At 36.2% G+C, this 27,666-nt stretch overlaps 2 pseudogenes; one reads left to right on the top strand and one right to left on the bottom strand.

Annotated features, from left to right (window-relative positions):
- Positions 1-16,095: 16,095 nt before the first annotated feature.
- LOC148692835 (uncharacterized) lies at positions 16,096-17,846 on the bottom strand (annotated as a pseudogene).
- Positions 17,847-21,679: 3,833 nt separating this feature from the next.
- LOC148692834 (small nucleolar RNA R71) lies at positions 21,680-21,781 on the top strand (annotated as a pseudogene).
- Positions 21,782-27,666: the final 5,885 nt, after the last annotated feature.

The raw sequence follows: 27,666 nt of genomic DNA, 5'->3' as shown, positions 1-27,666 counted from the left end.
ATCCTGGTGGTCAACTACATTAAAACTTTGGAATTTCACTAAATAAATGTCAAAAACGAACTCGGGGCATCAAAATTAGCCTAGAAGGGTTTTCCGAGAAATTCTGAAAAAGTCAACATAAGGGAATATTCCAAGAATATTCTAAAATATTTCAGGCCCATTTTAGAATTGAGCTGGGCTGGATCAGTGGCCCAAAGGTTTGGGCTTAAGACTTTGGCCAGGTTTAGGCTTAGGCCCCCTTTTTTTTTGAAACGGGTCAGGTTTGACCCGTTTGGGCTCGCAAGTCACTGGACCCAATGAAGAAGAAGACTGGAAACGGTGAGTTTGGCCAGGAAATTTCAAAGGGCTATATTATGTTCATTTCTCAACCAAAATAAAAAATTCAAAAGCCATAGTAAAGCTCAAGAGTTAGGGAATCGAAATGTACCAATCTGGGGTTGAGTCGTGATCGGAAATGGTCAGAAATGGCCTGCACAGTGCCGGAGCTTCGCTGGAAAACTGGGGAAGTTTCCCTGAGTGGTTTCTACGTCCAAACAACACCAAAAAATGTCTCAAAAACAACGAAATCAATAGTCTTAAACAGATTTTACAAAGGTTTTGGAGTGATTTTAGGCCTTACCTTCGCCGGATTCATTTATTTATTTTTTCTTTTTGCACAGTGATTGTACTGTGCAACGAGAAAGAGAGAAAAACTCAACCTGGACTTAGTGTTTGTGAGTCCAACTTCGATCAATTGGGAAGGGTTAGTAAAGGTGGTGGTGCGGTAGTCGCTGGAGCTGCGTGGGATAGTGGTCAAGTGTGGGGTCTGCAAAGGAAGAGAGGGAGAGTATTGAGAGAGAAAGAGAGAGAGAGAGCTAAGAGGGAAGGTCTGGGCATGTGGGGAAAAGGTTGTCACATGGAAGTGAGTGAGTGGGTGAGTAAGGCGTGTGGGGAGATTTGAAATGAAAGAGAGAAAATGAGAGATTTCGGGAGCGTGGGAGACACGAGGACAAAGGGGATATGTGACCCACATGTGTGGTTCCAAGCACACAGATATCCTATAAGAAAATAATAAAATAATAAAGTTGAATATCTAGAATAACGAATTTACTAAAATGCCCTTTCTACTTTGTAATTCCATAAAATCTTCCTATCTCCAAATTCAATTTCGTTTGTGCCCACGTGTTTGTAGCGATGAGTTCTATAAGGTTATGCTAAAAGAATGTTCTGTATGTCTCACTATATGCTGGTCAACAAAAGTCAACACCCTCGCCTCTAAGGGCGTTTTCGTCAAGTCCTTCTTTTAAAATTAATAAAATTGTAAAATTAGGGATGTGTTGTCACAATTTACCCATCTGAAGAAAAAAAAATTCATCCTCGAAATTTGAAATCATTTGTTATACAAAATAGTGAAAAGTCAGCAGAAAAATAAATATGTAAAGAAGATGTCAAGTTAAAGCGGTTGCATAAAAGAGAATGATATTCCGTTGCGATTGGAGTGCAATGATTCCTCTTTCATGCCTCCAAACTCATACTTTCTTTCTCCTTCAATACAATACTATAATATAATACTTCTTATAAAAACATAAAGTCAAAAGTATTAACATATGTATAATAACTTCCTGTCAAAATACATACATACATACATACATACATATATAATAACGTAAAATTAAAATAATTGTACTGAAATCAAAACTGAAAATAGAAAGTTTTTCACCTACGTAGTCGTAGCGTCACGTACTTCGAGGATAAGTGCGTAGTCTCCTTGGGTTAAACCCAAACAATCAATAACTAATTAAATAAGCAAATACAAATGCTAACATAAAAGGACCTACTTGTTTAGTTGCTTAACGATTCCAACGAATAAGTTATCGATATACGATTTGCAGCCCGCAATATCGACAACTCACTATTGTCTTGATAAGCAAGCAACAAATTCCCGAGGGTGCCATATTAACATCATGCCCCCAATAAGGAAATACACATATACCCTCTCGGGCAACATCGTCAATATTATAAAATTTTCTATATCGTAATCTTAATCATTCAGATACCTGTTCGCAATACTCTTCTGTCAATCATATATCATGTATAAAGTCTCCATACAACGTTTCAAATAATGCCATACACAAAATTAAAAATTGTAACCGTGGTTACACATAACTCTAGCTATGATAGGTGTTAGTCATAATCATACTAAAACTGTGTGGCACGAATAAACTCAACATGTCCACCAAGGTCTAGATAATTCATTCAGATTGGCTGTTATTATGAGGATGAAATGTGGTATTGGGCAACAACTTGTACTCATAGCCTTCAAGAAGACTTCCCAAAACTTGGAAGTGAAACATGTATCTATCACGCCCCAGACTCGGAGTCGGTAATAAAAACTCGAACCCGAATCCGAAACGTGAGTTAAAAGCTACATAATTAAAAGGAAATTGGAATGGGTTGGAAAATAAACTCCTCTTATTAAAATAACTCCAAAATCCTTACAAGGTGAACAAAAGTAATAAATTAAAATCCTTAAAACCCTTATCCAACACAACCTCAACTTGTTTATCACTTGTCTTGCCAAATAACACACGTCTTGCCAAATAACTCATCTGTAAAATAATAGGTGAGGGGTGAGCAACAACCACCGTTATTCAGTGAGTAGAATATGTAATATGTCAGTCAAGTGATGCCTTTTTACACACTCTAGAAAATAGGATAATAATATCAAAGCTTTAATCACGTAATTTCATATCACATCATCCCTTTACGTGTTTATTACATACTTTATAAATTGTAACTCACCACGTGACCCCTACTAGCCTTTCCGCCCTAATGTCCCCGTGTGCAGTTTACATTTATCCCTTGGATTAATGCAACACTAAGTTCTCATGATCCATGAACACATCCAAATAATCCATATATCACCATTTTTATAATTCCAAAAGCATTTCAACAAATCCAACATGCTTGACTTAAAATATATAGAGATTTATAAATAGATAAAACCCACAATAGTTCATGGTTTTCATTTATCAGAAAATAAGAATACTTTAAAACACATTACATAAACCACTCATCTCGATAATCCAAGCTTTGGCAAGACAACCCAACTAACATCTCCACAAAGCTCAAACCCTAGCTCGCTATCTCTCTATTTATGGAACATGCATGCTCTGCATATTTCACTTCTTTTTATGCTCCAAAAACAATGGAGCAAAGCTCCTATTTATAGTGAAATAGAACAGCTCCAAGACTTGAGGTCCAAGGAAAATATACGATAAAATATATGAAGTCCTATCCGTAAACTCCTACGCGTGTATGAAGGTGATACTTTCCTTGCGACACCTATTGTAGTATCAAGATCTTAGTCACTAGTTATGCAAGGTGTCAATTGCATGTGTGCAAAGGATGACAACTCCAAGCAAATAGCCTTGAAAAATCAACACACTAGAGTGCTTACTAATCACCCATTTCTTTCTCCCAAGATAATTAAGACTAGTACTGATAGGAGCTAAGCACGTGGTAAATAATAATAATAATAATAATAACAAATTTTTATTTTTAAAATACGGGGTCTGAAAATATCACTGTAAGGTATATTTCTATGATTGGGTACGTAGTTCTATGATTTAGATTACTAATTTATATTTTAGAGAAACAAAAATAGAGATTTGCTGAAACAATTCTAAATTTGCAAAATTCACTTGAAAATTATTTGAATTTGTGGAATTGGCTTAGTGAGTTTTGTACTTAGTCAAGAGTTCAAGAATTCCCTCCTCGATGCCAAGAGTTCGAACAATCCCCTCCCATCTTGGACTACTTCTAGAGAAAATTAAGAAAAAAAGAAAATACAGAGTTGTAAAAGTACACCGGCATCTCTAGTGGAAAGATGCAAATATGAGATGCAAAAACACATTACTTCTCATTTTTTATCTCCAAGAGATGTCAATGTAGATTCTAATCCAATGGAGGAGATGTAAATTTGGGACCTTATTTTGTTTCTCTCTGTAACTTTGTCCATGTTCTAAAGATGTAAAATAAGTGTATATTTACATTCTTTTTATTTACATTTTCTACTGAAGATGAATTTTTTACATCTTTCCACAGAGAGATTTTCGACCAACAAGAAATGTAAAATGTCAATTTCAAGGCATTGTAGAGAAACTCAAAAAGAGAGATGTAAAATATTCACCTTGGCTAGAATATGTAATTTAGAACCTGATTTTACATCTTTTGGTGGTTGGTCCTACCAATCAAATAAAGAAAATTAAATGAGATCTCAAGCTTGCATCTTTCTCATTGGAAATACAACTCATATTTACATCTTCCAGAAATGTATACTGTGATGTAAATATGATTTTCACATCTCAATTAGAATTTATCTTTCCATTGTTGATGCTCATACATCCCCCATCAAAGACGTTGTTCGAAAATTATTGGAAGTTCTTGAAATTGACTTGGGAAGATTTTCATCGAGTTAGTTATTAATGGGTTATGGCCCCTTAGTATGATTTGAAAAGAAAAAAAAATTGGACAACGTAGTTTACGGAAAATTGAAAACTACGAACACATTTTCGGAAGGTTTATACTTTTATATTCACAAAGTTTTCTGAGGCCTGTCATATTGTTTGGTTTAAGATGCATGAAAATAGATTGCACTGTAATACTAATCCTCCACCAGATAGAACCCTAAGTTGATGCAAGATACCAATCTTCCCTTCTCACTTATTTAGAATAGAGTCCCTTCTCACTTATTTAGAATAGAGTAGCAAGTTTGTAGTTCATTCTCGGTTTCTTAATTAGTTTAATTAGTACTTAAAGATACTAAAATGTGGAATTAAAGTGATACAAACGTCATTAAAAGCAAAAATTCCCAAGAAACACAACTTTTATCGAACACACTAGCTACTACATAAAGGACATAACCACATAGTTGATACGATATGTGTTTATTGGTTTAACACTCACACAATATAGTGAAATTGAAATACTTAGAAACTAAAAATAAGAAAAACTAGTGTTGAAAACTAATGCCACTTTTGCAGGAAACTCGATTGCATTGAGCGTATGCAACAAGCCTTGTAAATCCATAGGTGACCCTGATAGGACGAGTGAAGTCTCGTGAGGGTTTCCAGAGACGTTACCCACAAACATCATGTGATAGTTATGATTATGAATGTCGAGTGGTTGTAAAGATATCCTTTTTTTTTAGGTCTAGCATTGTGTTGCCTTATTCGAGGTCAGGGTTTACCTTGTCTTCTTCAGGGCCAGGGTTTGCCTTGTCTTCTTCAGGGCCAGGGCCAGGGTTCACCTTATATTCTTTAGGGCCAGGGTTTGCCTTGTCTTCTTTAGGGTTAGGGTTTGTCTTGTCTTTTTCAGGTTCTTTAAGGTCATGGTTTGCCTTGTTTTCTTTAGGGTCAGGGTTTGCCTTGTCTTCGGAGAGGGTTGCCTTCGAAACTTTGACAACCCATTTATTGTCTTCGGAGAGGGTTGCCTTCGAAATTTCAACAACCCTTTTATCATCGATGTCGTTGTTGATGTTGATGTTGATGTTGTTGTTGTTGTTGTTGTTATTGTTGTTGTTGTTGCTGTTCTTGTTGTTGTTGTTGTTGTTGTTGTTATTGTTGGTAGTTGTTGTTGTTGTTGTTGTAGTTGTTGTTGTTGTTGTTGTTGTTGTTGATGATGTTGCATTATTTTCTTCAGCGTCAAGGTTTGCCTTGTCTTCTTTAAGGCCAAGGTTTGCCTTATCTTCTTCAGGGTTAGGGCTTGCCTTGTTTTCTTGAGGGCCAGGGTTTGCTTTGTCTTGTTCAGGGTTAGGGTTTACCTTGTCTTGTTCAGGGTTAGGGTTTGCCTTGTCTTTGGAGAGGGTTTCCTTCGAAACTTCGACAACCTTTTTGTTGTCGATGTTGATGTTGTTGTTGTTGTTGTTGTTATTGTTGTCGTTGTTGCTATTCTTGTTGTTGTTGTTGTTGTTGTTGTTCTCGTTGGTTGTTGTTGTTGTTGTTGTTGTTGTGGTTGATGATGTTGATGTTGTTGATGTTGATGATGATGATGTTGCCATGTTAAATGGTATGATCACTCCCACTTCTCTCTTCTTCTTTTTTCTCTCTTCCCTCTTCTCTCTTTCTCGTGTGTTTTACTTGCTCCATAGCTTCGAAACTGCTATCCTATTTATAAGCAAGGATAAGCGCACACCATTTTTCTCTATTCACATTATGTGTTCACACGAAGGGTTCTGTATATAAGGTGTTTTTAGTTTTTATTTAATATTTCACGAGTTCTAAGTGTTTAATTATTATAGAAAAGTCCTACTCCTAGTGTTGTTATCTCTTACGTTGTTTAGGATTGAGACTTGTAATGGTTGTCTACATCGATTGGATTAAAGCCTTGTATATATTTACGTCGCATTAATTCAAAGAGAATTTGAGTTTTCACATGTACCCAAGCCCATTGTATCAAGGAAAATTGCATAAAATTGCTTTACTTTTATTTATTTTTTTTTATTTTAGGGTTAATCTCATTTTATTACTCTCAAGTTTCTTGGTTTTCAACATTTGGTATATCAAGTTTTTCTTCATCCCAAAGTGGTACCTGAAGTCAAAATTTTGGGACAACTTCATACATATGTTAAAGTTGCTGTTAAGTAAGCCGTTAACTAGTGACGTGGCACTCATGTAGACAATGACTGGGTGCCACATGGATAATAAATAATTGAAAAAAAATAAAAATAAAAAAATTGAAATTTAAAATTTAAAAAACCTATCAGTTAAAAGTTAAAAATTTATCAAATTAAAAAATCAAAAATTAAAAATTAAGAAAATGGGAAAAGTCCGAGTGTGTCACTTTCATTAAAAAATCAAAAATTATTTGACAACTAAATTAAAAAAAAAAAAAAAATAGAAAATAAAAATTCATTTGACAACTAAATATAATAAGGGTGATTTTGTGAAAAATAATAAAAAGTTACAATATTAACAATAGATCAACAATATTTATGTTAATTATAAATAGGTCAATCATGTAGTGTGATACTTAAATGCATTTAAAATAAACAAAAATTAAAAAATTTGCAACTATAGCTGGCACCCACTTCGACTAACATTTTCTTTCTTATAGTTTTATATTTATAATAAGTCAAACGGATCATACACTGCAATGCAATGTCTGTTTCCTATATCTGTTTTTTACATTTAGATTCAGAAACTGAGTTGCAGTGTCCATTTATTGGTTTCGTTTTTTTCCATCACACACACGCCTCCTGCATGTTCTTTTGTACATTTGGATTCAAACACTGGAATGCATTGTCCGTTTCCTAGTTCTGTTTTTCACTTTTGGATTCAGATGCTGCGTTGCAGTGTCTGTTTCTTAGTTATATTTTTTTCCGTCACTCACATGGTTCCTACACTCCACACTTCACGCGACTCCTGATTTTACATTTAGATTCAGACATTGTAATGCAATGTCTATTTCCTAGCTCTGTTTTTTATAATTTCAAAGTATTTTAGGTTGTACATATTTGGGCAAGCATGCCTCTATTGCTCACGTGCGTGCAAAGACATTTTTTGAATCACGGTGTGCTACGTGCGATTTACACGCTCTAAATGTATTTATATGCGTAAATTGACAAAAGAAAAGTCAAATATTTGAAGTAAATGAATAATCTTAGATCATGCTAAAAGAAACCTCTCATAAACCAATTAAAGCAGCTGAATTCACATAATAAAATAGGTCTCTATATAATTTACATTATGAATAAAGAAAATAATATTTAATCAACAATTGATTGAATCACATTACTATCTCATTGTGAGGCTAAACCCACCCCCTCCTTTTTAGTGTAGATAATATCGTTTGTTAAAAAAAAAAAAAAAAAAAAAAATCATTTGACAACTAATTTAATCACATTACTATCCGCTTGCGAAATACTTTTTTTTTTATAATCGGCATTACACGCCTCTTACGATGTTTTGAACATGTTTAAAAATAGAGAAAATAATATTGAATGAACAACTGATTGAATCACATTATTGCTAGTCCAATGTGAGGCTAAGCTCAGCACCTCCTTCCCCTTAGTGTAGATAATATCATTTGTTTAAAAAAAAAAAAAAACAATCATTTGACTACTAATTTAATCACATTATTATCCGTGTACGAAAAACCATTATTATAACCAGCATTACATGTCTCTTAAGATGTTTTGAAAGTGTTTATAAATAGGGAAATTGAATCACATTATTGCTAGCCTATTGTGAGGTACTAATTTAAAAAAAGCACAAAAAAAATTAATTATTAAATTCCAATAAACTCCCAAACAATTATATGGCATAGATGATAAATCAGTAAAGAGTGGAGAAAGGAAACCAGCTTCACCCACAAAATCACCAGAGAGAAATACCCAATCCTTGTTCATAAATCTGCAAGATAAGAAAACATAACTATATGCTAATCTTAGAACCAAATTGTGTGATCCATTGAAAAAACAAAAAAATAGAAACAATGAAAAGAGTGTGGTGATCCAACAACTGCATGGAATCAGAGAAAGCAAATGTGTAATTCTCTTCAAATTTATGAACGAGCAATGGCTTTTTTATCATCTTCTCTTCCTGCAATACTATTTCAAATTTTTTCTTTCCAGTTTCTTACTTTGCGTTCTTCTATATATCTCTCATCCAGCAAAACTGCTTCTTTTTGCACGATTAGGGCATTTCTTTTCCTCCTCAACCCCACTCTGCACGTTCACGTTTATCTCTCCTTGTGCCTTTTCCGTGTATTGGTTTTAAATTCTGTTTTCTTTTTTCTTTATTTATTTATTTGTTTTCCAATACAGTTTTTTTTTTAGTTATGATTTTTTACCAGTTTGTCCCTGCTATTTTGTTTCTATTATTTTCAGCTAGTTGTAGATTTTTTTGTTTGAGGGGCTTTATAGTCCAACTGTTTTTGATGAAGCTTTGAGACACCAAACTCTCCTTCTAGCTTTCTAATATTAAAGATATATATATAATAGATAAGATGCGCATAACGTGATCATCTTACTTATCTACTGTTCAAAAAGTATGTACGATTAAACAAGGACAAATTAGCTTCCTATCTTTCATTTCTCTTTCTCATTAATTAAAACCTTATTCATTTTTCATTTTTGATCAATGTCCCTTGGCTTTTCTTCATGTCATTATTTAAATATTAAATTATTTACAAATTTGTGATGATCTTCATAAGCTTATGGCTCGGTTTTGGTGGGGTAGTGATCCGGATTCGAGGAGAATTCATGGGAAGTCTTGGGATAAGCTGTGTTTGGCTAAACCGGAAGGTGGTATGGGGTTCCGAAACCTTTCTGCCTTTAATTTGGCGGTATTGGCGAAGCAGGGATGGCTTATTCTTCACTATCCGGAGTCGTTGACGGCAAGGTTGTTTAAGGCAAAATATTTTCCCCATACGTCGTTTTAGGAGGCTCCGATACCCTCTTCTTCGTCTTATTGTTGGCCTAGCATACTCAAAGCTAGAATAATCTTGGAGAAGGGTTCGAGATGGCTGGTAGGCGATGGGGTGTCTGTACGGGTATGGAAGGATCGATGGATTCCTAGATCGTCAATTTTTTGTCCCATATCTCGGCCGCCTTCCTCGCGAGAGGATATGTTAGTGCGGGATCTAATTGATGGGGAGAGAAGAATGTGGTGTGAAACTGCATTGAATGAGTATTTCGAAGAGGAGGACAGGGAGCACATTCGTGCACTTCCACTTAGCGTTCGGTTTCCTTTGGATAAGCTAATATGGCACTACACTGATAGGGGTCAATTTACGGTCAAAAGTGCTTATGGGGTGGCTTGGGACTACGTTAAACCACCATCTTTGAGTGCTTCTTCTTCAGCTTCGGGTGGTAATCCATTTACTCCGTTATGGAAGGCAATATGGAAGGCCAAAGTCCCGCCAAAAGTGCGGAATATGGTCTGGCGTACATGTCAAGACATTCTTCCAACAAAAGACAATTTGTCTAAAAAAGAAGTTTCTTTGGATTTGCTGTGTGTTCTTTGTAATAAGGGCTTAGAGACGGTGGTGCATGTTCTGAAAGGTTGTCCATTTGCAAGAGCTACATGGTTTGCAACCCCATGTAGTTTTCTAGTGGATTCAGTTCCTTGTGGATCTGTTAAAGAATGGTTCTTGATGCTTCTTCAAAATCACCATTTGGATTTAATTTTATGTGCATGGGGCTCTGGCAGTTGTGGCAAAAGAGGAATGATAGGATTTGGAAGGGGAAGTACGGTTCACCAGCCGTGGTGGCTTGGTGGCGTAGAGGCAGGAGTTCCAGGGTGAGGCGAATCTCAGCAATGCTGCTCAGCAATGGCATCCTCGAGATAAGCATAGGGTTGATGGAGCTATGGTTCTGGAGGGGGTGGAGGAGGACTAGGTACTGTTGCATGTGGATGGAGCGACTAAATTGCAAAATTGGTTGGGCGAAGCTGGGGCTGTTCTCCGGGACGACCAAGGCTCCTTAATGGCAGCAGCGGCATGTTTTCTCCCTACGGTGTCTTTGGCACTACATGTAGAAATGCTCGCGATCCGGCATGGTGTGGAGCTTGCCCATCAGCTTCGCTATCAGAAGGTTTTAGTTCACAGTGATTCCTCCCAAGCAATTTCCATCATTAATACTTGTGTGGATCGTGCTTTGGTCATGGATTTGCTAGCGGGGGATGTCCTTCATACTGCAGATTTTTTTACTGCTTCTAAGTTTATTTCCGTGTCTAGGAATAATAACAGTATTGCTCATTATTTGGCAAAGGTAGCGTTGTCTATTGAGACGAGTAGTTTAGGTTGGGGAGCCTCGTAGTGTTATTCAGGATCTCCTCATCCAAGACATTTTGTAAGTTTCCCAAGTTAATGATATCGTCTTCCATTCAAAAAAATTTAAAAAAATTTATTAATTATTTTCAAATACAATCTTTTTAGTTTTTTTTTTTTTTCCTTCATATATTTCTATTTATAATTTGTATCATTTTTTAAATTTATACCTATACATATATATATATATATATGTATATATATTTTATGAATGTTGTCACATTCCAGGCTCGACTCCATCGTATCACAATATTATCCGCTTTGGGCCCTGACCACACCTCACAGTTTTGTTTCTAAGAACTCACACGAGAACTTCCCAGTGGGTCACCCATCCTAGGATTGCTCTCGTGCGAACTCGCTTAACTTCGGAGTTCCTATGGAACCCAAAGCCAGTGAGCTCCCAAAAGGCCTCGTGCTCAACCAACACAACTCGATTCGGAGTCCTAGTGGACAATCCGGGTCAGGATGTGTCAAACGTACCCATGCTAATTATATGTGTTTATTTTATGTTTTAAAATATATCAATAGTTATTACTTGCACTAGATTAATAATACGTACATTTTTGTTTTTTTTTTTTTTTTTGCAAGAACGATGTGAAGAACAAATTACTCTACTATTGATTTTTAAGTAATTGTTATATTTGTAACAATATTTGGATTTGTTTAAATTTCATAATTTGTGGGATATTGAATGCATAAATGCATGAGTTAAATCCCTTAAATGATGCTAGGGACCTCGATCAAACTATTAAAACAAATAAAGTTTCATTCTAACAACTAGATTAATTAGGAACCGAATCAAGAAAAACATAGCACAATTTGCCTTACCTTGAACGGGAACAACGAACATAAAATTTTGAAAGAAAATGATAAAACAAAATTATAAAAATCCAGGACAACTCACCAACTGAAGCTTCAATTCAGCTATGTTTTCGTTAAGGTTTAAAACGTGTCAAAGGAGGGAACAAACAAAAAGGAATCAGATGATGAAGATATGACAATATAGTAACGGAACCATGATTAGATAAATACAAAAGTAGTATAATAGATGATTAAATAAATACAAAGTAGTAACCGAACCATGATTAGATAAATACAAAAGTAGTACAATAGTTGGGGAAGCATCAATTCAGCTATGTTTTCGTTAAGCTTTAAAACGTGAAGTTTCAAGGACTGCATGTCAAGGGAGGAAATAAACAAAAAGGAATCAGATGATGAAGATATGACAATATAGTAACCGAACCATGATTAGATAAATACAAAAGTAGTATAATAGATGATTAAATAAATACAAAGTAGTAACCGAACCATGATTAGATAAATACAAAAGTAGTACAATAGTTGGGGAAACATCAATTCAGCTATGTTTTCGTTAAGCTTTAAAACGTGAAGTTTCAAGGACTGCATGTCAAAGGAGGAAATAAACAAAAAGGAATCAGATGATGAAGATATGACAATATAGTAACCGAACCATGATTAGATAAATACAACAGTAGTATAATAGATGATTAAATAAATACAAAGTAGTACAATATGGTAACCGAACCATGATTAGATAATACAAAAGTAGTACAATAGTAACCCAATCAGCCTAGGTTCGTTGGGGCCAAGGCTTCTTGTGCCGTCGTTCTACCCCACGATTGCCTTTGGTTTTTGTAATCGCGAAATTAACAGAAATGACTCATTTTTTTAATATTTGAATAAAAATAGGACAAAATGGTTGTGTACAAGTCATGCACATTATGCATAAAAGTAAAATGATGAAAATACCTACGTATAAATTGTAAAAACTCACAGTTGGTGACATATTTTTCTTATTTCGAAGAGAGGGATGTCAAGAGAGAGCTGTGAGCTCTATGTTTTTGGGTTGAGTTCCGATTTGTAAGCATATCATATACACGTCGTGTACATATAATGTATATTTATTCTAACCAAATCTTCATTCGACAATTCTGAGTGCATAAAATTCTGAGATCGTATGAGGAGATGTGCAATATTGGGAAAAAAAACTAAGAACCTGTGAGATCCCAAATTATTGGACCAACAAACTGGAATTAAAAAGAAACTCTCACAACGAGATCTGCAATTTGAATCAAGGAGGAGACCCAAATCATCCGTTGTCCAAAAAAACAAAAATCCCAATCGTTGAACCCAATTTCTAGAAAACTAGAATTCTAAAAGAAACAATCTTTGCAAATTTTAATCAACTTTATAAAACAAAATACAAAACTCGCCCGAGCCGATTCAACACCCAATTTTTTTTTCTCTCTTTTCTCTGTTTTTTCTTTGTTGTTTGATAGGATTTTTACCACCCGCACAAAAAGGGTTAAAAACACCTAAAATAAACAATATTATTGTAGTATAGTTGGCTCAAACAAAGTCGTTCTCCACAAGAATTAATTTAAATAGATTAACACAAAATCAATTCTCAACTAATTATTTAGAACAAAGTTTTGGAAAAAGGGTGATTTAATAACCTAAATTAAGAAAAACGAATTTAATTAAAAAGGTCAACTAAATATGCAATTTTAAAGAAGGAAAAAGGAAACAACTTTTAGAATTCAAAGTGAGAAAGTACTAGGGTTCCTCTGTCACCCTAACAATCCTATGTAGTTCTTCTGACTACTTATGAACCATACATGCATATTTTGAAGGTTAGGTTTTCCTAAAGTATATCCTACTTGGAACCTCCAACATAGAACGTATATCTAACATGCACCTGTCTGTGGTGTCCAGGTCAAATGTGAACATGCAAGACTCATTAAGTTATGTGAAAACCTTCTGAAAAACCATATAACCCTAAAAACGTGTCGTCTATCCTAAGAAGTTACACATATTAACCACAAGAAGCATCAGTCAATTTTAGGGAAAGCCTCCCCAAAATTGCATCAAATTACTTTTCTAAATATTGTAATGGTCGCGAAGCACTAAGACAAATAAATAGTTTAAACCGGTGATTAACAATTCAAAATTTGCATGCATAAATTCATAAGAAAATTAAAAAGAGACAACATATTCTTGCCAAGGATCATGGCTTCACCCTAGCAAAGATGATTAGTTACGCATATTCATAATAAAAATTACAAAGTCTTTATTGAAAAAGAATGAAAACACCTTGAAAGTATAAGTCTTGAAATCTCTAAGCTTTGCCCAAAATCTTCTCTCCAAAAATTGCATAGAAAAGAAAAACCCTAGGGCCAACCAAAAAGGCTTATTCATACTACTCTAATTAAATCCTCCTAGTAAAAGGTCTTAGAACGAGACTAGGAAACCAAATAAGTTGAAATAAATTAGGAAACATAATCCTAATTTAACTTGGTAAATTCGTCCAAAATACCGCAGCTCCAAAACTCGCCCAAAATAGCTGTATTTAAAGCTTGGACTATTTTGAACACTTCTCCAGAAGGCCATGAACCCATCTAAGATAATCTTGGGCTCCAAAAACTACATTTAAGCCCAAAAACGTCACTTTCCAATAATGCGTACTACTCCTTTATTTAATCACCAGAAAATAACCGGTTGGTAGAAATTTCTGAAATTTTGATACAAATACACCAAGAGACACACGAACGTCCTCCAATTCGAATCACCTCAAAATTCGTCTGTTTGATTATGTTTTGCTCTAGAGGAAGATAAATACAAAAGTAGTACAACAGTTGGTAAAGCTTGAATTCAGCTATGTTTTCGTTAAGCTTTAAAACGTGAAGTTTCAAGGACTGCATGTCAAAGGAGGAAACAAACAAAAAAGAATCAGATGATGAAGATATGACAATATAGTAACCGAACCATGATTAGATAAATACAAAAGTAGTATAACAGATGATTAAATAAATACAAAGTAGTACAATATGGTAACCAAACCATGATTACATAAATACAAAAATAGTACAATAGTATCCCAATCAGCCTAGGTTCTTTGGGCCCGAGGCTTCTTGTGCCATTGTTCTACTACACAATTGTCTTTCGTTTTTGTAATCACGAAATTAACAGAAATGATTTATAAAATATGTGATGTACTATTCAAGTTTTCGTCACAATTAAAAATTTATCCTCGAATTGCAGAATCCCAACCGCACCTCATCTTCCATTTCTACTGCAATATTGTACCTTCCTTTCTCACATCAACACAAATCCTTCACCCTTTGCTGCTCCTCCATGTGCATTAGGGTCTCCCAAACTAACTTCAAACCATGCCTTCTTGCTCTCGGTCCCAGTCATAGAGTGCATCACCATTGCTGTAGCTCGGTGGCGAAGCTCGAAGTCCTAAAGGTAAAGATCATTCCTTGCTGCCATTGCGTTCCATTGAGTGTATTTTTATGGAAAAATTGAAGAACTAACACATGCAACTGCTTTCTCTGCGAGGACTCTCTGTTCCACAACAAAAGAAATGCACCAACACCCAAGCTTCACAGATCCAGGGCCAATAAAAACCCATCTATGTTCCCATTGATGCACAGGATTGGACTCCGATGTCGTGGATGACGGCATGCAAAAGAAATGCTCGGACCGCGCAGAGCCGTTGTAAATGGGAAGAGAGAGCACTGAAGGCGTGGATCCAAAATAAAAGGTAAAATGCCTAACTTCCCCCTTTCGATCTTTGTTTATGCATGACATGAATAATCACTAGCGGATCTTCGAGAAAACTAAATAGACTGCCATCTTGTGTCGAAAACTCCCAGATCCGTGTATGACAAGGGAAAAAAAAAAAAACAAAGGAGAACCCTCGGAGGCCAGAGATCCGTGTAAAGAAAAGATAAAATATCAATGTTGATGTGTCTGGGTTCTGATCTGTAAAAACATAGTACAGGTACTCACATATCTGTATCTCTATGTAGGACATCGGAGCTGTGATAGATCCGAGAGAGAATGCTCAAGCTGCAGATTTAGTCAACAAAAATGGCAAAAGAAGTTTCCAAGTTACCACGACTTCGGATCTGAAAGTTATGGCGCCGTATCTCTGCTGGAATCCATGCTGGATGTTTAAACTTCTGTAAATGAGCATGGCATGCATGTATTATCTGTGAAATCACCCCCAAACTTAATATGAGTAACAAATGTGGACTGTAAATACTGGACAAAAGTTTAGATCTGTACGGGGATGAGATTTTTGGACTTAGAACACGCCTTCTCCCAGTAATGAAAGTGAATGAAAACCTGGATCAGCCCTGAACATATATGTGGACCATTTGGACTTGAACTGTGCTGAGCACAGATAAAGAACCAACCCCCAAACTCAAATAACGCCATACATGGCGTCTTCGAATGTAGAAGTTGTAGATATGCAAAAAATAATGGATCGTCAATAACTCATCAACCTGAATGATTTGTTGCAGGAATATGCTAGATCCACAAAGGCAGCTCAACGTTGAAGCCAGAAACCATATCTAATGGCCCACACAGAAGAATGGCTGCGCAACAAAACAGAAAGGTATAACGTCCTATCCCTGCAACTCGGGGCACAGATTGGGTTGCAAAAATGTAGATCTGGTAAACATGATGGAGATCAGTTCTGCGGTATGTGGATCTGTGATTTTTGTATATTCTGCTTCCACATATCAAGGAACTGCATCCCAGAAACCAATGGTCAGATGTACACTTTTGGGACTGGATCTGTGAGTCTGCAAGATCTTTGTAATTTCTGCAATATTCTTCAGCATAGTATAGGGATGTGGTTGATGTTAATGTAGACTTGCTGCTGGGTGCATGATCCAGTATAGAATAATCTCTGTGCATTGATTCTTGTTCGTCTTGTTTGTTGCCCTACAAAACCCAAGTCTTGAGAATTAGAGATAGAATGTAAAGGACCCCGAAATGTAAACTAGAGTTACTTAGGAAATAAAACAATTAAAGCAAAGTATTGTTTTGTTATTTTTTCAGATTTCTATTTTTGTTTCTGTTTTTGTTTTGTTTTGTTTTTTTTTTTTTTTTTTTTTTTTATATGATTATTTGTGAAACTAAATGACAACCTAGGAAATTAAATGCATCTAGAAACTGAAAATAATGAAACAAACTTGAAAGAAAATAAGGAAAGTTAGAAAATTGGGTTGTCTTCCAATAAGCGCTTTATTTTAAGTCGTAGTTAGACTTTGCCTGGTGGTTAGATCACTGGTTCCTTCAGAGTCAATGACTCAGTTGCACTGTCGAAGAGTGATGCCAAGTATGGGTTCAACCTGTGACCATTCACCTTGAATGTGTTGCCATTCATCTTGCTTGTAATGTCAACTGCCCCATGCGGATAAATCTTAGTAACCAAGTAAGGCCCATTCCAACGAGATTTCAATTTCCCTGGAAATAACTTTAATCTAGAATTGAATAACAACACTTTCTGCCCTGGCTGGAAATCTTTTCTAAGAATTTGTTTGTCATGGAATTGCTTTTGTTTTGTCTTTGTATATGCGTGCATTTTCATAAGCTTCACGACGAATTTCATCAAGCTCATTAAGCTGCAGCATACTCTTTTCTCCTGCTGAATCGTAAGTAAAATCTAACTCCTTAACAGCCCAAAACGCCTTATGCTCTAGCTCCATAGGTAAATGACAAGCCTTGCCATACACAAGCCGAAACGGGGACATCCCAATCGGTGTTTTAAATGTTGTTATGTATGCCCAGAGTGCATCGTTTAATTTCAAACTCCAACCTTTGTGAGTGGAGCCAACTGTTTTTTCCAAAATACGCTTAATTCCTCTGTTTGAAACTTCAACCTACCCTAACGTTTGTGGACGACAAGGAGTGGCAACACGATGATTTATCCCATATTTTGCAAGTAATGTAGCAAATGGTTTATTAATAAAATGTATTCCCCCATCACTAAGTATAACTTGCGTGATTCCAAATTGTGAAAAAATAACCCCCTAGAGGAATTTTAGAACCACTGATCCTTGATTAGTTGGTGCCGCAATTGTCTCGACCCACTTAGAAACATACTCAACTGCCACCAAAATATATTGATTGCCATATGATGATGGGAATGGTCCCATAAAATCAATACCCCAAACATCAAATAATTCAACAACCAAAATACCATGGTACGGCATCTCATTCTGCTTGGATTGGTTTTCCACTTGTTGACAAGTCACAAGATTTACACCAATTATTAGCATCCTTGCAAAGGGAAGGCCAAAACAACCCACTTTGTAGAATTTTAGCTATTGTCTTTGTAGGCTCAAAATGTCCACCACAAGCATAATGATGTGCAAACTTTAAAATGATGTGTTGTTCCTCCTCTGGAATACATCTGCGAATAATCTGACATAGGCAGTATTTGTACAGATACGGCTCATCCCAAAAATAAAATTTTACATTTGTCAAAAATTTCTTTTTCATCTGGATTAATAACTCCCCTAGCCAAATAATTAACAACATCTGCAAAGCATGGTATATTGTGATGGACAACCAACAATTGTTCATCAGGAAAACTTTCATTAAGAGGCAATGTGTCATCTTGTGCCTAGCAGGATTAATTAATCTTGATAAATGATTAGCCACCATGTTTTCACTGCCCTTTTTGTCCCTAATTTCCAAATCATACTCTTGAGGTAAAAGAATCCATCGAATAAGTCGAGGTTTAGCATCCTTTTTAGATAACAATTACTTCAATGTAGCATGATCTGTGTAGACAATTACCTTAGCTCCAATTAAATAAGAACGAAAATTTTCTAATGCAAAAACAACTACCAACAATTCTTTTTTGGTGGTTGCATAGTTGAGTTGTGCATCATTGAGAGTTATGCTGGCATAATAAATGACTTGAGGAATCTTGTCTTTTCCCTGTCCAAGAACTGCCCCAACTGCATAATTTGATGCATCACACATTAATTCAAACGGTAAGTTCTAGTCCAGAGCTGCAATAATCAGTGTTGAAGTAAGGAGTGTTTTTAACTTGTTGAAAGCCTCCAAGTATGCATCATCAAAACAAACTGTGCATCCTTAGCCAATAAATTACACAAGGGTTGGCTAATCTTGGAGAAATCCTTGATAAACCATCTATAAAATCCAACATGCCTGAGAAACGAACGAATGCTCTTCACAATGGTAGAGGGTGGCAACTTAGCAATAACATCAATCTTAGCTTTATCAACTTCAATACCTCTGCTAGATACTAAGTGCCTTAAGACAAGGCCTTGTTTAACCATAAAATGACACTTCTCCCAATTCAAAACCAAATTAGTTTCTTTGCAACGTTCAAGAACCAATGATAAATTCTACAAACAATGATCAAACGAATCCCCAAAAACAGAAAAATCATCCATAAATACCTCAACACTTGTTCAACCAAACCTGAGAATATGATCATCACGTAACGTTGGAATGTTGCTGGTGCATTGCATAATCCAAAAGGCATTCTTCTGTAAGCAAACATACCAAAAGGGTAGTGAAGGTGGTCTTTTCCTGATCTTATGGAGCAACTGGAATTTGATTGTAGCCTGAATACCCATAAAAAAAATAATAGAAAACTCGACTTGCCAATCTCTCCAACATCTGATCAGTAAATGGTAATGGAAAGTGATCATTTCTAGTACCTGTATTGATCTTTTTGTAGTCAACGCACATTTGCCTCCCAGTAGTTAAACGTGTAGGCATAAGCTCATTGTTGTCATTTTTCACAACTGTAATTCTAGTGCATTTAGGTACCACTTGAGTTAGACTAGTCCATTTACTATTTGAAATTGGATAAATCATTCCAGCATCTAAAAGCTTCATAACCTCATTTCGAACAACTTCCTTCGTAATCGGATTCAACCGGCGTTGGGCATCAATGGTGCGTTTGACACCCTCCTCCATCAAAATTATGTGCATACAAAGTGTTGGGCTGATCCTTTTAATATCTGCAATTGTCCACCCAATGGCATCTTGAAAACTTCTCAAGATGCGCAACAATTTGTCTTCCTTAATTAGAGATAAATCTGCAAAAACAATGATTGACAGCGATGAATTAGCACCCAAATAAATATGTTTAAAGTGCTCAGGCAATGGCTTCAATTCCAGCTTAGGTGGCTATATTTTTTAATGTTGTAATGGTGTTTTTGGTTCCTCCAAACTCTCAAAAATGTGCCTCCACTTTGGCTGGTGTAAAAGGACACTTTCCAAAGCTGTAACATACTCAAATACCTCTTCATCTTCAGTTTTTGTGTCTTCAAAACCATGTAAAACATTTAACAATGGATCTGCTGTCAAACGGGGCATAATATATGCATGCATGATGCCTTCTAACACATCAACTCGCATACAATCTTGCATATCACAGGGCCTCTTAGTCGTTTCAAATAAATTAAAAACAACATATTGTTCTTGTACTCTAAGTGTCAATGTTCCAGCTTTCACATCGATCAAAGTTCTAGCGGTTTCCATGAATGGGCGCCCCAAAATAATATGTGTTTGCATATCTTTATCCATATCAAAAACCATAGAATCTGCTGGAAGGTCGAGATTATCCACTTTGATAATAAGATCTTCAATAATGCCCCTAGGATAAGCAACTGAACGGTCCGCTAACTGTAAAATAACTTATGTTGGTTTGATTTTTCCTTGTCCTAGGCTCTGAAAAACAGAAAAATGCATTAAATTAATACTAGCACCCAAATCGATTAAAGCACGTTTAAAATCTGAATTTCCAATTATGCATGAATTTGTAAAACTCCCTAGATTTTTTTCTTTGGTGGCAATTTTTGTAATAAAATCGCACTGCATTATTATGTGAGAATCACTTTTTCAAAATCCACAAGCTTCTTTTTCTTTGTGCACACATCTTCCAAAAACTTGGCATATGAGGGAATGTTCTTGATTGCATCAATTAACGCTAGATTAATTTGAACTTTAGCTAATGTCTTCATAAAATTGTTAATTGTTGATCTTTGGCATGAGACTTCAATCTTTCGGGATATGGCATTGGTGGCACATAAACACTGCAGCAATTTCTACATTGTTTTTGGATCTATCCAAGGGCTGTGCAGATTCTGCTGAAATTTCAGAATCTACAAAAATATTAAAATTTGTCTTTGGCTTACAAGTTGATGTCCGTGAACTTTTTGCATCATTTTTTTCATTTGCTGCATTTATGTTGTCATAACTTTTACCACAACACAGTGTTCTAACAGCATTACAATCAGCATGTCCTCATGGATTTTGAACAGTTTGACTGGGATTTTTTCCTGGTTCTCTATTTGACCTTTGTTGTGCAATCTGTCCAATTTGCTGCTGTATGTTTTTCATTTTTGTATGCTCTAGTTTGTCTTCTGAATGTCCTGTTTTGTTGCATCAAAGTTCACCCGAGTATGTTATGCTAATATTTCAATTGCGACTTCCCAAGAAGCTTTAGCTAGTGCAGCAAGTTATTGTACCAGTTGTTGAAACTATGGTTTAGCCTGTTGATCTTTGGCCCACTTGAAATTTGGGTGATCTCTTCACCCCGAGTTGTAAAAATTTGAATACGGATCATTCCTAGGCCTCTGATAATTATTAAATGCATTAATCTATTCTGTAACATGCTCTGGATATGTATCCCTATGTAGGTAGCCCATAAAATCATGTGTTGTGTTGTGATGCCATAAATGGTACAAGCTGCTGCACAGGTGCTGCTGTCATTCTCTGTAAAAGCATGTCAAATTTTGCATCAAAATTTTCTAACTTTTTCTCCATCTTTTCTATTTGTGCAAATACATGAGGTGAGCCACTAGACATCTCAAAAACACCCCCAGTCTAAGGTAGATCAACTGCCCATTGTTGAGATTTTGTTGCCATTTTCTCAAACAATTGATACGCTTGCAGTGCATTTTTGTCTGAATACGTTCCTCCACAAGAAGCATTAACAAGAGTCTTGGTAGTCAAATTCAACCCTCTGTAAAATAAAATCATTTGAGTATCATCATTAATGCCTAAATGTGGACATTTCTTGAGCAGGTCCTTGTAACGTTCTCAGGCTTCATGAATTACTTCATTAGGTTTCTGAGCAAATGTTAAAATTTGAGTGCTCATATCAAGTGTTTTTGAAGCTGGGTAGTATTTGCTTAAAAATGCATCACTGAGTTGGTTCCACGAAGTAATCCTTCCAGATAGAAGTGTGAGTAACCATCTCCTTACGCCATCCTTCAAGGTGTAAGGAAAAAGTCGGAGTTTGATAGATTCGACTGAAAAGCCTTTCACCAAAATATTTTTGCACCCCATCATAAATTCAATTAGATGCATGTTAGGTGATCTTGATAAACTGTGAAAAGAGGGCAAAATCTCCAACATATGATGTCATATCTAAAATGTAGACCCATCTTCGACCTCAGGATATGCAGCTCGGAAACTCTGTAGCATGTGATGCGTGATTTATACGCACACAAATTAAACCCTCTTTTTGTCAATTGTAGTGAAGTATGTAAGTAGGGATCGTTCTGGACCGGGGATTAGGAGGGATTGTTAATCTCTTGGAAACTGACTCAAAAACGTAAAAACAATATAAAACGCTATCCAACATGGGCGAGTTAGCCGTTCAAGAGTCCCTCGCACTTAGTGTTCAGTGTGCGAGTTCTGTGTCCAACATGGGCCAACGCCTGCTTGCCCACTCCCGTCAGGTGGAATCATTGATGGCGGAGGTGGAAAGTCTTAAGCAAGAGATCAAACTGCTTAAGTACGAGAATAGAAGTTTGCATGTGCTTGCAAACAACTATTTGACGGGCATGAAGAGGAAGCTTGATGAGCTGCAAGAATCCAATGGTCGTATGCAAAGTGACCGTCAAAGGCTTGCGGCTTACTTCCAGAGGCATATTTTTCCTGGGTCATCCAGCGCTTGGCCAAGTATTGAGGCCTGGAATGCTCTAGCTCCGATGCCTTTCGCTTCGATGCCTCCCGCTTCTATGCCTTCCGCTCCTATGCCTTCCGCTCCGACGCCTCGTAGTGGGGCTTCACGTAAACAACCTTTGTGAAGCACCATCTTTCTCCATGTTTAGTATTTTATTTAATATATGAATTTTTTTTTTTTTTTTTTTTTTTTTTTTTTTTTTTTACATAAATAAAATCAAACGGCATGGAATTGGTCCTTGAATGGAAGGTGATACTTGAAGTGAACCGGCATTGGTTCAAATTCTAAAGTGGGTGCCTGGATCATTAACAACATATTAGTATAAAAGAAAATTGAAATTCGGGGAGGCGGCTTACCTGTGTGCTCCGACATAAACTCAAGAATAAACACCACTCCCTGGAAAGTTTCAGGGATATTGGACTTGGCCAGATTGCATGTGAGTATTGGTCCTTGTCTTGTGTCATAAAATTCAATTTCTTTGGGGTTGTTTGCCTCAAGTATATCCTTTTCTAGACATTCCCCAGTCACATCTTGCTCTTGATTCTTTGGAAAGGATTCGAAGATGCCTTTCTCACCCTCTTCTTCCTTGGATTGCATAATCCTGCAAGGAATAGGGACATTCAGTGGAACGGGGTTAGAAATAATTAACTTTGGAACAACCTTACCTGAATTGGATGGCGTAGGAGCGATAGGTGCCTGCGGCAAAGGTGTTTCCACCCTTGCCATAGGTTGCGTGTGTTCCTCTTCCTCAATTAGCAGCTCCTCATCCACTTCTTGCTCTTGAATTTGTTTCATGAACTCCATAATCTGCCCAATTTGCTCCTCCAATTTACCCAACTTCTTGTCTTGATTTAGTTCGTCCTTGGTTTGAGTTTGGACTTCCTGCGTCAAAGTAGTAAGTAATTGAAAAATCGTATCATTATCGCTTGAATTACTTACATTGCTTTGGGCAGGTTGTGGTGGCTACATAGGCGTTGTATAGAACTCCTCATATGGTTGCCAATATTCTCCTTGTTGAGTCTCCTCGACTTGGTTTTGTGAGCCCTGCACCAAACAAAGTAATTCATTAAGCTTTTGATTATAATCTATTGACGAACTTGAGTTTGGTTGGGCATATTGAATATGAGGTTGTGGTGGATGCATAGACGTTGAATAGAACTCCTCATAAGGTTGCCAATATCCTTCTTGTTGAATATGTTGAGGTTCCCACCATATAGAGTTTGAATGATCACTCCAATCGGAATTGTAAGTATTGGAAAACACGTCGTTCCTTGATTGATTATGATCAAATGTACCAACTCTTTGCGTTTGGTACTCTTCCATAAGCTGTGACAAAAGAGAAGCACTATCAAGTGCCATGTCTTGCGTCTAAAATAAAACTAAAAATATATACACACAAACGAAAATAAAACAATCCAAGAGATTAGCAAAGTTGCTAATCCCCGGCAACGGCGCCAAAATTTGATGCGAGAATTATACGCGCATAAATTAACCCTCTTTTTGTCAATTGTAGTATAAGTATAAGTAGGGATCGTTCTGGACCGGGGATTAGGAAGGATTGTTAACCACTTGGATTTGACTCAAAAACGTAAAATAACAATATGAAACACTATCCCAGACTCAAAGAATGCAAAACTAAAGTTTAAAACACTAAGACAAACCAAAAACTCAAAATGCTTTAAAACATAAACTAAACAGATTCTAAGCACTAAAGAATAAGAAAGTAAAGGGGGATTGAGTTTTGAACGAAATTAAACTAAATGAACAAATTGTAATTAAAGCAGAATGTAAATATGAATATGATGAAAATATGGATTAATGCTAGCTAAGGGGTTCATCTCCACATATGTTACACTTGCATAATAAAATGATTTCCAATTGGTCTTTCGATAAATTATGAAACTCAACACCCCGGGTTAATTAGGTCCGCTTAAATTAACCGTCAAGTTCTCCTTAAGTTAATGAATTGGATGGGTTAGCGCAACGCAATTCACAACATTCTCCAAAAGTCCTTTACGTGAACAGCACAATAAAGATACAATCAAAGATCATTAAGCATCATGAAAACTATAAGTGTTGACGAGGCCTTCGTTACTATGGAATACGCATGAAACTAGTGCCAAGAATTCATTTAACGCGATTGTTTATAAGCAACCTCCACTACTTGTGAATATAAGTTCATAACTATTAGGTGAAACTTACTTATATTCTAGCGTCATATTCATGCATGAAAATTAAGCGTGCACTCTCAATAAACATACATAAATAAGTTATCAATCAAACGGTTAAACAAATTGAATCCACAACTTATGAAATGCAATTAGAAGTAATCAAATTATATTGCAAGCATAAACATATATTTCGAATCACCCCCTAGCTAAAGGGGGGTTTAGTTCCTCATGATTACAAAACAAAGAGAATCAAAATTAAACATTATAATCGAGGAAAAGAAACACCTAAACATTCCAACAACTCAAACTTGAATTGTATGAACGTTTAGGCACTCTTCTCCTCCTCTTCGTTGTAGCATAAGGTCTAAGGGATAATTGGTTTGGGGGATGGAAGTGTGGAATGGAAGAGGAGTGGTGGAGAAGTGGAAGGGGAATGGAAAAATGGTGTTTGGATTATAAGGGGAGAGATGGGAAGCTCACGGCTAGGGAAGGGAGAATGTGTTTGTAATGTGTTGTGTATGAAATGAGATGATTTTGAATGATGGGAATGCAAGGGTATTTATAGGAGGAGTGGAGATGTATATGGCTGTTTGTTTAAGGTGTTTGTGTGGAGGAATGATGGAAAAACAGCTAGGACAACATGTGAAAGCTGGAAATGGGGTGTGTTTGCACGGGTTAGGTGTTTTCTTGCTGGAAATGCATGTGAATGCATGGCATTTGAATGTATGGGAAGATTTGTGGTGCAATGATGAAGAATTGCATGTGGAATGGCTGCAATGATGAAGAATGAAAGCTGGAAAATAAAAGGAAAAGCTGGAAAGGCATTGAAAGCCCACGGCAAAGGGGTTTTTGGTGGTGTAAATGCATGTGAATGCATGGCATTTGAAGTGATTGTTGTTTGGAAATGAATGTGATGCATGTGAGTTAGAAATGTGGCTGAAATAATGAGAGATTATGCACGGCAATGGGTTGGTTTTTGATGATTTAAAATGTTGATGCATGATGAAGAGTTAATAAATAATGCATGTAGGGTTAGCTAGGTTGTGTGATGATGAGTGTATGTGACATTGTTTTGTGACAAAGAATGGATAGGGTGAATGATTATGTGGCTACATGTTTGAATGATTAAAGTGCATGTGGGTTGATTGAATGAATGCAAAGTGAATGAATAATGAAATGGAAAAGCATGACCAAGGTGGAAATGCATGTGAATTGTTAGAAAGGGATTGGGAATGCACGGCTTTGGGGAAAGAATGAGTGGATGTGCAAATGTGTTTTAATTAATGAAAGTGTTTGGAGAATGAATGCAATGATGAAGAGTGAATAAAGAATGCATGTAGGGTTAGGAAATAAAATCATAACTTAAAGGGGGATGATTAAAGGGTGTTGAAAGGTTTTGCATGGCTTTGAAGTGATTGTGGATTGGGCTAGAGGTTTTGCATGGCTTTGATGGATTGTTTGATTGGGCTAGGGTTTAAGTACATGAAATGGACCCAAATTGCTCCCCCTTGCATGGCAAGGAATGGTGTTTGTGTTAAGCCCAAGGCAAGGTGAATGTAATTGGGTTAGGGCCATTGTTTTGTGTCCTCAAGTGCTTACAAGGCCTTCAATTTCATCCAACACTTGGGCTCCAAGCATAAGCTATCCATCCTTAGCCCAATAGTGCTTCAAAACACTCCACAATGCATCATTTCGTCAAACACGTCTTATTATCCTGAAAACACACAAAAGAAGCATAAAGGACTAAACTAACTAAAGAAACATAACGTAAATGCACAAGAACAAGCCATTTAAGTCGCATGAATATGCTCCTATCAGCATGCGCTGCCAAAGATTCCTCAGCGGTTGTCCCGCTATTGGTAGAACAAATGCCATGGCCTCTTTGATGTCCAAAACCCCCAATAAACAGATTATGCAAAATTGTTCCCTGTAGTGAGGGTTCCCATTGCAGATTATGCTCTCTACGTCTATGTCTAGCTGTTCGTTCATGTTCAGGATCAAAACCTGCAATTTGCTATTTTTTGTGATCTGATACAGACCATGCAGTGCACAATATGCAGAGAATAAAAAAAACGAAAATTAATTTTTTTTTTTTTAAATTTATTATAGACGGGAATAATTAATTGAGAATATGATAAACAAAAATCTATTTAAAATCAATCCCTGGCAACGGCGCCATTTTCTTGATAAGATTTTTACCACCTGCACAAAAAGGGTTAAAAACACCTAAAATACTTGCAAGAGAAACAAGATTATTATAGTATAGTTAGCTCAAGTAAGGTCGTTCTCCACAAGGATTAATTTAAATAGATTAACGTAAAATCAATTCCCAACTAATTATTTAGAACAAAGTTTTGGAAAAGGATGATTTAATGACCTAAATTAAGAAAAACGAATTTAATTAAAAAGGTCAACTAAAATATGCAATTTTAAAGAAGGAAAAAGGAAACAATTTTTAGAATTCAAAGTGATAAAGTACTAGGGTTCCGCCGTCACCCTAACAATCCTATGTAGTTCTTCTGATTACTTATGAACCATACATACATATTTTGAAGGTTAGGTTTTCCTAAAGTATATCCTACTTGGAGCCTCCAACAGATAACGTATATTTAACATGCAACCCATCCATGGTGTCCAGATCAAATGTAAACATGCAAGACTCATTAAGTTATGTGAAAACCTTTTGAAAAACCATGTAACCCTAAAGACATGTCGTCCATCCTAAAAGTTACACATATTAACCACAAGAAGCCTTAGTCAATTTTAGGGACAACCCTCCCCCAATATTGCATTAAATTACTTTTCTAAATATCCTAATGGTCGTGAAGCACTAAGACAAATATATAGTTTAAACAGGTGATTAACAATTCAAAACTTGCATGCATAAATTCATAAGCAAAT

Source organism: Pyrus communis, chromosome 11 (assembly GCF_041283825.1).
Source record: "Pyrus communis isolate YQ-2024b chromosome 11, ASM4128382v1, whole genome shotgun sequence".
Lineage (NCBI taxonomy): Eukaryota > Viridiplantae > Streptophyta > Magnoliopsida > Rosales > Rosaceae > Pyrus > Pyrus communis.
The sequence above is the reverse complement of the archived record's forward strand: the minus strand, read 5'-3'. Positions and strand labels throughout refer to the sequence as shown.